The sequence below is a fragment of the Astyanax mexicanus genome, chromosome 23 (assembly GCF_023375975.1).
Source record: "Astyanax mexicanus isolate ESR-SI-001 chromosome 23, AstMex3_surface, whole genome shotgun sequence".
Taxonomy (NCBI): Eukaryota; Metazoa; Chordata; class Actinopteri; order Characiformes; family Acestrorhamphidae; genus Astyanax; species Astyanax mexicanus.
The window spans coordinates 15,173,997-15,185,220 of NC_064430.1; the positions used below are offsets into that span (position 1 = coordinate 15,173,997).

At 37.5% G+C, this 11,224-nt stretch overlaps 1 long non-coding RNA gene across 1 annotated transcript; it reads right to left on the reverse strand.

The window, feature by feature from the left end:
* Nucleotides 1-2,135: 2,135 nt before the first annotated feature.
* LOC111194765 (uncharacterized) lies at nt 2,136-4,558 on the reverse strand. Its single transcript, XR_007429213.1, has 2 exons — nt 4,464-4,558; nt 2,136-2,407 (listed from the first exon to the last, which is right to left on the reverse strand). It is a non-coding gene; the product is annotated as an uncharacterized LOC111194765 (long non-coding RNA).
* Nucleotides 4,559-11,224: the final 6,666 nt, after the last annotated feature.

Here is an 11,224-nt window from a genome sequence, read left to right on the forward strand (position 1 = left end):
ACGTGTACAGACGTGGAGGAGCTAACGAGTGGTAATGATGATGACGGAAAATGAAGATGTGCGGAGGGAGTGTGTGTCTGTGAGAATGTGTGTACTTCAGCAGGACTGTCACTATCAATTATATTAGCAATCGGGTAATCTAGCAATTATCTTGCCAATTCATGGAGTCATTGAGAACTGTTTTAAAAGGCGAAACAATTAAAAATGATTTCACTGAATAATAACACACATCAACCTTGTCACGCAAGAAAAAGTTTTTGCTATTGTTTTGTTCTTTTTATCAAAATAAGAATCTGACTGTGGTTCTTAACATTGTGTCAAATTTCTTGCCAAATAGACCAAATGAAATGCTCCACAAATCACTTCCTGTTCATAAAAAAAGTTAGTATGATAGCATTGTGTGTACTAACCTGTCAAATATGCACTAATGAGATAACTGTTAATGTAGTACAGGTGCATCTAAAAAAAAATATAGAATTAAAAAGTTACTTTGTCAGTAATTGAGTTCAAAATGTAAAACTCACCTATGTAATAGGAGTAAGAATTAAAGGGCATAACACAATACAATATTATTACGATATATTGCCCACAATACTGATTATATCACCATACTGTGATTCTGTGATATTCGATATATAATAAGACAATTCTCTATAATGTGTTATTGAAGAGGACAAAATACTCCTAAAAAAGCAAAAACCAGGAATTATGGGTTTATAAGTGTCTGTTTTATAGAACTTGACCACCATTAATCATCACCATGGTAAAATAGATGCACCAAAAATATATATATTTTTTTGGTTAAAACTAAAACCAAAGAAAATTAGCCATTTAGCCAATGGTCAAATACACAGTAACAAATGTTTTTGTCTAAATGTATGGTTGTCCTACGTTTTATACAAGATGCAATTACATAACTACATAATTCAAAATACCAAACATTTAAAACCTTTAATACGTAAAATGAAAAGTTTCAACAAAGCACAATACATTTACCTTAGCAGTGTAACTCTACTAAAACATTTAGCCAACAAGCTAGCTACCTTAGCAGGGCGGTTTTAGTAATAATTTTAGTCAGAAACGTAAGCAGCTCTATTCGAATCATAAATGTACTTCAGCAGCACAATTTTAGACACTACTTACCTCAGATTATGTAGCTATAGCTAGTTAACTTAAAATTTACACAGAGAAAATATTTTAGTAAACAAACAAATGCTAAGCCTAAGAGAGCTCAGATACCACCATTGGTCTAAACTTTTACAATGTGTTTAGCTGGAAAACAGCTCATTTTTGAGGAGACAAAACTAATACCAAGTGGTCCTGGATGCTTTATTTGCTTTATATAATTTATTATATAATAATATAAAATGAATTGGTGAAAAGGTGCAGTAGTGGTGGGGGTGAAATAGATATATAAATAGAAATAAAAAGAGATAAATATATAATCTAAATCTAAATGAGTGGGAGACACTATATGTACAATACAACAAAAACACAATAGACATTTGTGAGACAGAAGATAATAGTGCAATATTAATGGTGATTAAGATCAAGTGACAATATAAATAGAACCCGTATAACAGTAGTGCAATGTTGTATCTAGCTTAAGGCTGGTAAAGTTCTTAAAGTTCCCTAGGTGACCTAGTAAGGCATTAAGTAAGTAAAGTTAAGTGAACCAAACTGTAATTCTTAAAAAAAATAAATAAATAAGCCAAACGAGTATTTGGATCTTAACCTACACAGATTTTTCTCCTGAAAACTGTTTATTTGTGTGAGTAAAGCTCTTCCATTTATTCACTTAAGCTTAGATTTTCAGATTTCCACTAGTGCTAACCGCGGTTAACGGCTAATGCCGCCCAACAGCGCTACACTGAGGAACCCTGAGTGTTCCCATAAACCGGGGCAATATTAGCTAGTGGTTCATCACATGTAGCTTGTTTTAACATGGTAACACGCAGACTACAGTCCAATAATACTCACCTCTGAACAGCAAAAGAGCTAACGCTTAGCGGCTAATGCTAATGCTGCTCCAGTCTTAACCCCTTCAGACCCGCATTTGTTCTGCTGAGCCAAAAAATTTTTTTTTAACTGATAGTGACTCCTCTCTAACATATAAACAAAGTGGAAAAAACACATTTTTGCTAACTCATGTTTTTAATAGTATTTTTTCATGTCCATTCAAATGGACGCCATGACACAATGGGCGTAAAATGTCATACAATCTTAAGAAAGATAAGGCTGAGTTTTTACACAAAGTATTCAATCAGGTATGAACTAAACATCTGGAACAGGATGTTTGCAGGTGCTTGAGTCTGTGTACAGTTCTGAACATGCACATGAACTTGATAAGGATATCACAGCATAGGTAGGGAACAGAAGTGAGGTCATCACCAGGAAATCCCAGAAACTGCAAGAAGAGAGGGAAAAAACGCAATCTGAACATGCACATAACCACAAGATGTATGATTGTACATATCATTACCTGAAATCAGTTTAGCCTTAAGTTAACTATCACAGAACTTCCAACACATAACCATACTTTTAATTTTAGGATAATGAACTTATAACATGTTAACTTGGAATGGAACCTGAATTTGAGAAGACATCAGCTTGTGGATGTTTTCTTATTTTCAATGAGCAGCCTTGAAGCAGTTTCGTTGTGTCACAAAGCACAAGTGGATTTTGCATTTGTCACAAAAGACATGTGTTTTTCCAGTACAGTTTGGCATCTTGCATCTGGTAGCCTCCTTTTTTTCATCATAATTTGGCATGTGGTCAACCATGTCATACTGCACTTCAGGTAAAGGCCTTTCGTCCTGAAATGGTCTGCGAATTGGTCTCTCGGGCACATGCTGTGGTTCTGGAGACATACTGGGTCTTCCACGTTTTGCTGCAACTGTTTTATGGACTCTCACCAGACACTGGGCCACATTCATCTTGAAATGGAGGAGATCCAGGATGTCTTTGGTCTGGATGTTGGCCCTCTTGGCCTCCAGTCTGTTCTCCAACCAACTGTTGACCACAGCAATGTCAAAGGCATGCGTTATCATTCTCAGGGTCCACTTTTTTTAACGAATGTCTGTGCGATACAGACTGACAAGTTGATCAAGCAGGTCAACGCCACCCATTGCTTCATTGTACAGCTTAACCACCGCTGGACGGGACACCATCACAAATTGAGCCTTCTTTTTGTCCCACCGCTGCACTTCATCCATTCTGCCAACACCAATGAAGTTGGAGGCCATGAGAACTGGTCTGTTGTCATACCATTTGACGAGTGCCACCTTACCATCACGGCTTACAACTTCATCACAGCTTCCTCGAGGCTTTTTGGCCATCTCTTTGTCAGACTGTAGAGGAGGCCTTGCAAAGCGAGAGACTCTTGCTGTCCCAGCAGCATGAATTTTCCTCTCAGCCAGCAGCTCCAGAAGATTGTACGATGTGAAATAATTGTCGAAATACAGCTTGTGGTTGGCCTCAGTGATTCGCTGGCTAAGATGGTACACCACTCCAGCCCCAAGTCCCAGCTGCTTCCTGTGCTGTTGGGATAGCTCCATTGTAGTGCCTTGGTGCAGCAGGAAGTCATAGGCCATGCCACTTTTCCCACACATGAAGTATATTTTCACTCCCCATGGATGTGGCTTGCCTTTGATGAATTGCTTGACAGACAGAGTTCCACGAAATGGCACCATTTGTTCATCAACACAAAGGTTCTCCTCTAGTGGAAGCTCTAAGCATCTACTGCGTATGACATCATAGAGAGGACGTACCTTGAAAAACACATCAGTGTTCTCAGCTGGCTTCTCCAAATTGTTGACCAAATGCAAATGTGACCGGAGCTGGAAGAATCTGTCACGGGGCATGGTGTTTTGAAAAATACCAATGTCCATTCCAGCTTCCCAGTACATGGAGACTCTTGGCATTTTCATCACTCCCATGGCAAGGTGGAGGCCGATTAGGGTTTTGATCTCTCCTGAACTTGTTGGTTTGAAACATTGTGTAGCACTTTGCAAGGCATAAACATTTGTGTTGTCAGCCATCAAACTGAAGATCTCATCTGGTATATACCGTTTGAAGTATTCATAGGGTCTCATGGGATGATCCTCATGAATTGGAGGATTCTCAAAGGAAGTGTCAATGAGTGTAGTGAACGGCCTGTGACGCCACTTGATTTCTTCCTTCCTGGTTACTGTCATCCCCTGTCCTCCTCTGTCCTCCTCTGCCCTGCTTTTCTCATCTGTCCCTGCACTCTCTGTCTCCTCTATCTCAATCTCATCTGACACATCGAAGTTCTTCTGGCATGCATGTAACATCTCCACTGTCTCTCTCTAAATGTAATAAAAAACTCATTACTAATTTTATGTATTCTCACTCTTGAACTGCTATGCATTCCACTTAGCTCTTACATACAAAATATTAAAAACCATATACAAAGAATTAAAACACTCTTAATTGCAACTTACCACCTATCTCAATCCTGGTCCCATCCCCCTCATCTCCTGAATTCAAAGAGTCAAGCTCAGATAACTCTCCATTTACAAGCCGTTCGAGAAAGTCTTCAACTTGATACTCTACAAGAACATTTTGTACAAAAAAATATATTTTTACAAATGTATAATCATGAATAAATAAACTGTGGCACCATACCTTACTTATGCAAAGCTTACATGTATTGTGTTTCTTTATATACTGATACTAAACATGTGAGTGTTAGCTAAACTCGCCCAACTCCTGATGTCCATTGCAGTGGACATCGGATTTTGAAAAAATCCTGTAAATCAGTGATATGCTATATGTGCAAAATAACTTCAAATATTATCACTTGCAACAGTTAAAATTATGCTGACAGCATTTTTGTTTGGCCACCATGCAGATAAATTTATATTTTTGATTGAAAATGAATACTTACTCCTCCCTCTCTGCAGCTGCTCCGCCATGCTTGTCTTGTCCGATGTTTGTCACTGTCCCTGAGCATGCTCAAAGTCATGACATGATTGTGATTGGATAAGCAGGATCCAATCAGTAACCAGCATTATTGACATCATTCAGTTGCAGGGTATTTATTGGTTTAGAGACAGAAATATGTCATGTCCATTTCAATGGACGTTGGGTCCGAAGGGGTTAAGTATCAATGCTGGAGATACTTCACTGAAACTCCTGTATAATGCTGTACTTCAGCAGAGTGGCTTTACTGCTCCTTACAACCTGACTGGTAGAATTTTTACATATGCCACACCAGATTATAAGGCAGACTGATGATTTTTGAGAACAAAAAAAAATCATTTTAATTTTAAGTGCGCCTTATAGGAGGCAAAATATAGTATTTATGTGTGTGTAAAAATGTGCCTGTCGCCACTGTTGAATTTAATCCTAGTTATCTTAAACACTGCTAAATTACTTAAAACAAATGAGTCATTATTCTGTCTTTTCACTTATTTGGCCAAACAAAAAAGTTATTTGTTTTTTTTTTTGTATCCAGATATTTTCTGTGAGTATTTTTTTATTGATGTGTAAACTGAGAGCTCTAAGGAAACAACAAATTGTTTAGCTTGTGCCTCTTGGGTTGTTTATTGTGCACAGTGTGATATTTGCTGTCAAAATCTTCTGTATTTAACTAAATCTATCTACTAATAAAATGCTCTTTGTGCCACTGGCTGCAACACATTTTTAACCTTATCACTTAAAAGGACTTCCGTTGTTCCTGTTAACTGTCATTTCTTAATTGCACTGGGAAATAAGGAAACAGCTATCTCAAAACACCTTCTCCTCCTTTGTGGGCTTTAATTATTTTAATTGTCAGAGTGCTAGCAGCTAATTGGAAGTCCATGCTTGCTTAGCGTAGTGACAAGGCTTGAGAAACCTTTGAAATTTGCATCACTTGGCCTTTCTGGACAATGATGATGAACAAGCCATAGACTACTAAGCTAATTAAGGACAGAGACTTAAGGTTGTGTGAGAGCTTAAATCTCTCGGGGTGCCAAACATTTGCATAGAGCTTCTTTCCTTTAAAACACCAAAACTACACAAAACACAATACTCTGTGTTAAAATATGTTCTTAAAATGGTAAAAATAATGCCTCATCTTTTATGTGAAACACCTTAGCAATGTGTGCAACATGTGGTTTAGCATTGTCTTCTTGAACAATACATGGACATCCCTGGATAAGTTATTGTCTGGAAGGCAGCATACTGTATGTTGCACTCTAAGCTCTCAGTGTATTTTCTGTATCTTTAAGGAATATTACTTGTAAACATTTTAACAATTTTCTCAAACATTTGTAACAAACTGAAGATGTCCATCTTGGCTCATCAAAGCCTTAATATTTTTGAGGCACTGGTTTTGTACCAAGTCTTGATCGCAATCACCTATTGATATTGACAAATCTTTGAAATTCATTACTATATCATTTTTTTTGTATGTATATTAACCTAATTATTAGCGCTTCGTTTTAATTCAAAACTTTATTTTAACCCTTGTGTGGTGTTCGGGTCTGTGGGACCCGTTTTCATTTTTCATCAAATGATACAAAAAAAATATTTTTTCTAACTCAAACTCATTGGCATTGGCTCATTTTTTGTGAAAAACATATATCAAAACACATTTTCGATAAACACACTGTACAAACCCCCCCATCCCCCATTCATTTGTAAATTTGAAACTAAACAAATTTTTTACTCACATCTTGAGTTAAATTCATTTTCTTTTACATTTTATTAAAAAACTAATAAAAAAAAAGTGTAGCACTTTTTGAAAGAAATGTAACATAAGAAAGGTAAAGGGCAAATATTAACCATGTAAGCTGTTTATATTGCTTGCAATTTAGGTGAAGTAAGCATGTGTAAAGCATTTTAATGTAAAATTGCTGAATTAAATACAAGTAACAAAGTAAACGAGTAACAAAAATATGAACACCACACAAGGGTTAAATGTGCTGCAGGCCAGAAATGCAGAAATTACTGTATATTTTCAAATGAAATTAACCTGTCCAGACAAAACATGATGAAATATCTTAGGTTGAACTACAATAAATTAAAAGTTCATCAAAGTAAATGTAAAAAACATTTCCTGCAATGACTTTCCAGGAATTCTGAAATGTGTGGTATTCATTAAAATTTTTCAATCGTGAACTTCTGAAAACATCTTTTATTGTTTCACACATCATAAAGGACACCTTTAAAGACTGTGAGAAAAGGAATTAGGCACAAAACGAAAACTTTAAATCTGCATCGCACAGAAAGCTAACAGAGATTAGACTGCAGTATCAGCCAGCGCTTTCAGTTACTCCGCTCGTTAAATCCAAACTTCTCCATTTGCAAACTGACAGCGTCGTCTGATTTTGCGCGACATAATCTCTTCAGTAAATGAGCTGAGAGGTGCTGGAGTGTGCGCGGCTGCTGCTGTTGCTGCTGCTGCTGCTGTAAAACTGATTTACCTCCACAGAGCTGAGCCTCAAAGCCACATCTGTTCTTACAAAACTTATAAATAACAGAACGCTCTGGTAGCCAGGAGAGCTGCCAAACACTCACACACACACACACACACACCCACGAGCACGCACCACAGAGAACGCAACGGTCTATATAGAGGCTGTTAATCGCAAGGATGCCACTTACTTATAACCCTCACTCAGCAGTCCTGCTGTGTGCAGGAAGAGAGAGGCCAGAATGACATATTGGGCAAAAAAAATAAAACAACACCTCAATTTCTTCACTAAAGCATGAATAAAGGATTGTTTTATCTTAAATAAATATTTTGTAGTGAGGTGAATGCACTGTTATTTGGGTTTCTATAGTATTGGTATAGAAGAAACTAGCTTTAGCCACCATTTAGTTCTGTGGCACCATTTGTTCCCTCCATTCGCTTTACTGTTGCAGCACCAAAACTCTGGAGGAGTCTACATTTGGACAGCAAGAAAAAAAAACATTCTATCTACTTAAATTTGAATTTGTAAAAGGGAGACTGAACATTAGAACAGTGGCTGTGAAGAATCAGTTTAGGCCACTTAAACCCAGTTTAAACCCAATACTGAGACTAGTACAGTGGCCCAGTTTAAGTCTATGGAACATTTTTTGTTAATATCTTAAAATGCATGACATGTAGAAATGCCATGCCACTGAAAAGGCCTAACAAACAGTGTTTAAACAAAATTCATACACTAGTATAAAAGTATTTTTTATTTATTTGTTAGTTATTAATTCTGGAAGAAGAAGAAAAATAGAGGAAAGAAAAATAGGATTTATTCTGCTTTGCTTTGCAAGTACTATTATTACTTATTTACTAACTTTAACACTGGTTATAACAAAGATAGGTGTGCGGTTGTCCTGTCAGTAAAAGCTTGAGAAAGTTCTACCAGGAGACTCCAGGCTATGTTATTTAATCTCTCAATCAATCATTAGATTCCATTTGCTTTTAAAGCCACTTTCTGGCATTTTCATCTCCTTCCTTCCTTCCCCATCATCCGCCACCCCTGCCATCCACTTACTGCAGGATCTGCATGGGTCCAGATGCAACCAGACCTGGGCTGGTGCCATGGTGTCAGGCCATGCAGTTGGGACTTGGTTGAAACCTTGTCGGATCGTCAGTGTCTGAGCTTTGATCAAACTTCTGAATAAAGCTGTATCTTCCTGTACTGAAGGCCTCATAGACTCTTCTTTCTACTGTCATCGACAATGGAAAAAAGCAACAGGAAAACAAAAAAAGCAAAATCTGAAAATGTCTTTGATTTACCTTCTGAGAACTCTCCTCGGTGCTTCAGGCTGGGCAGTAATGGTGCTTTGAGGCCACTAGATGGACGATATGGTTAAAATATTTAAAGACTCTGAACTGAATTGGGATTAAAATAGCCGATACTCAATCCAACCAAACAGGCCTAGATCTGTCCCGATCCAAACCCACCTGATTGGATCGGGACATTCTAACTACCTACAGTAAGATACTGTACAGTATTAAAGCATAGCCAAGGCTGGACTGGTAATCTGGCATACCAGGCATTTGCGCGGTGGGCATACAGTCCTCAGGTGCCGATGCTGTTGGATTTTTTTTTCTTCCTTTCTTTTCTAAGACACTGGCCCACGTAAGAATAACACAGGGACTTTGAGGTGATGAAGGTTTTATAAATTGGTAATTGCATACGTCCCAAAATCTGGCAGCCACTCCCCTTATTCTCAGTCAAGACTGAGAAGCGTTGGATGAGCAGAAAGTATCTATTTTAGGCTATACCATCAGTATTTTAGATAATTAGGTTAAAGATTCGTTGAAAGGCTGCATAGTAGTTTGAATTTGTAGCCTTAATGCTGTGGTTAAAAAAACACTCAAACAAGTGAAATAACAGATTTTAAAACTGATAATTAATAAGTAAAAGCTTTGCAATTTAAGCATAACTAAAAAAAAGGTAAGTACGTGTAAAAAAAAAGTGCTTTTAAGACATAGTTGCGTTGCATGAATTCATAAAGCAGCCCTGTTTGTACCCTGATACAAATACATGTTATAGCTGTTTAAAGGAGGAAGCACCTTTAACCTGAAGAATTAGAATTGAGCTTTTATATTAGAGAAATTCAGAAAATACATATTAGAGATGATTTTAATAAAAAGGATATAAAATCATTTGAACTACACAGAGCAGACAAAAATGGTGGAGTTAACAATATACACTAAACTTCCTATATTTAATATGTTGATGATACATTATGCTTCTCTGTAACCCCACATACTGCACATAAATTACAAGTCGGTTGTGCTGCGCTAATTATGAGGGGCCGGTCTAAACCAAAAATGTCAGGGCCGATTTTTTGTCCCAGTCCAGCCCTGACCATAGCCATACTATAGCTTAAGCCTCTGCTACTGTTTCTGCTACACAATAAAAAAAAAAAAACTTTTTGCAATCTTTTTCTCTTTCTCTGGAGCTTCTCTCAAACACACACACACACACACACACACACAAACACACAAAAGCACGCACCACAGAGAGAACGGTCTATATAGAGGTTGTTAATCGCAAGGATGCCGCTCACTTATAACCCTCACTCAGCAGTTCTGCTGTGTGCAGGATGAGAGAGGCCAGAATGACATCTTGGGGAACAGCACGACACCTCAATTTCATTTCCACTTCTGTTTTAATATGCCAGCCAGTACACAGCATAATCCTCGCCAGCTTCCCTGGCAATTTGCAGCATGATTAAACAATACTTCAGCGAGTGGAGGGAACTAATATTAGCCATTATTTAGAACACTTAAACGCACGTAAACACGCTCACAGTCCCATTATTGCGGAAAGGTCTGGGCTATAAAAAACTAGCTGTCACCACACAATAAATTAAGCTTATTAGACAGTTTATTAGATGTAATAAGCTGATACACAATAAACATGCTACGGATACAACTATTCATAAGCGATGAGTTATTTATCAGGTTATTTTGCTTCACAATATGATCTGATATGAGTAATGCAGACTATTTAATCTAATATGATCCCTCAGTCAGTATATTCCTATTTGAAGTTCATCCTAATTTGCCCACCTCCAATCCCCTAGTCCCATTTTCACACCCCAGGTAACCATAACCATATGGTTACCTGGGGTGTGAAAATGGGACTAGGGGATTGGAGGTGGGCAAATTAGGATGAACTTCAAATAGGAATATACTGACTGAGGGATCATAACTAACTAATTACTAATTATAACAGAAATCTAACTAATTACTCTGACTGTAACTATAACACCGTTACCATTTCCGACACCTCCCTTACTGCGCGTTACTTTAGCCCCTCAATTAACTTTTTTTTTGTTTTAACTTCGCTTTGCCCTGGTTAACCCCTCCTCTTTCCTGTGAACTTAAGTTTCTGGCCGCTGTGCCTGTAGGTTTACGTGGTTTGGCGTGGTGAAGTGAGGCACAATTGTGACGATTTGCGTGCTCTAATCAATTCAGTGATTGCAGTGGACAGTGTTGTGCCAGTTCACAGCTTTTCTGAACTAGTTCAAGTTCAGTTCATACATGCTCAAAATGAACAGTTCACGTTCAAAGTTCACAATTTTAATTCTGAACTAGTTCAAAGTTCAGTTCATTTTACTTTTTTCGTGAGATATTCAAATAAATACTTTTTTTCACACTACAAGCTAGAAATCACTATACATTCTTTGAAACTGCTCAGTGTAGACATTTGCTCATGACACTGCAATTGTGGGTTTCTTACCAGGTGATGAAAAATTTCATAAGGAGAATCGGTGT